This window comes from Octopus bimaculoides, chromosome 23 (assembly GCF_001194135.2).
Source record: "Octopus bimaculoides isolate UCB-OBI-ISO-001 chromosome 23, ASM119413v2, whole genome shotgun sequence".
NCBI lineage: Eukaryota > Metazoa > Mollusca > Cephalopoda > Octopoda > Octopodidae > Octopus > Octopus bimaculoides.
The window spans coordinates 33,253,378-33,254,715 of record NC_069003.1 but is presented as its reverse complement, the minus strand read 5'-3'; the positions used below and the strand labels follow the sequence as shown (position 1 = coordinate 33,254,715).

At 38.4% G+C, this 1,338-nt stretch overlaps 1 protein-coding gene across 2 annotated transcripts in view; it reads right to left on the bottom strand.

Annotated features, from left to right (window-relative positions):
• Nucleotides 1-1,338, bottom strand: part of LOC106875178 (uncharacterized) — a 60,305-nt gene that overhangs the window by 6,854 nt on the left and 52,113 nt on the right. The gene's annotated exons all lie outside the window — the stretch shown is intronic.

Sequence of the window (1,338 nt, the reverse complement as noted above, 5' to 3'; positions counted from 1 at the left end):
CACACACATATACACACACACACACACACACACACACATATATATATACACACACATACACACACAGAGAAAGAGAGAGATAGAGGTTTTAAACTGCGACTAGCCACTTTATTAATTTATATACATGCACACACACACACACACACACACACACATATTTATATACGTGTGTATGTATATGTGTATGATTTTGTGTGTATGAGTGTGCATGTGTGCATAGGACATATGACTTATGCACACATATGTACACAGATACACACACATACACACACATACATACATACATACATACATACAGAGACACAAACACACACACACACGTACACCCACATACTACGGACTTCCATGTTAATAGAAATAACAGCAAAATAGCACTCCCAACTTTAGAAAAATGAAGGATATATTAATGAATGTAGTTCTACGTAGCTCTGAATTGATAGGATGGTCAAGTTTGGAATGTCTTTCAGTTATAGGACTACTGTATCACGGTTGACTTGAGCATAATCAACAGCAAGCAAACACAAACACACACACACACATTGACACATACACACACATTTAGTGCATGTATGATTAAACACTGATCACGTCTAATGATACACAGGTGTGGTGGTATTCATGCCCTTCCCTGCATGTAAGTCGAAAGTCGATCAACAGGCTCACTTGAAGAGGAAATTTAAGGAAATTCCATGTGGTCGCTTGAAATGCTAGAAATAAGGGTAAACCGAAAGTGGTGGTAATGATGTGACATTATTGGTGATGATGGTGATGGTGGTGGTGGCTGTGGCGTTGGTCAGTGGTCAAAATGATGTTGATGATGGCAGTGGTGGTAGTAATGATTGTGATGGTGGTGGTAGTGGTTGTGGGCGGTTACCTGGGCGCAAAACACATGAGCGTTTGTGCTGAAAGGGTGTAAGATAACGTGACGTCCATAGCTTGGCTATGTCGTTAAAGAAACTCGAGAACAGCAGTAAGCAACACTAGCAAAGCAATTTACTAAAGAGGTATTTCCAAGTCAGTACAGGACCTTCGTCACGCATCACTGAACACAATTTCATGACTATAAATATGTCAATTGCTGAGTAAAACAAGGTGGTTTTAATAACATTTTTTTTTTCTCTCGTGCGCCCTCTATAAGAAACGTAAATCTGTTGGTTGTATGAAACACGGAAATATTTTTAAATTAAGGGGGGAAACAAATGCCCTTTTCTTTTTCTTCCTATGAAGTACGGGACTTCGAAGGATAATTATTTCAAATTTTCGACTACTATTAGATAAAAATAAAATGTGTACAACGTGATCGCATAGTTTGAGGGACAAACTCAGACAAAAAAAAAA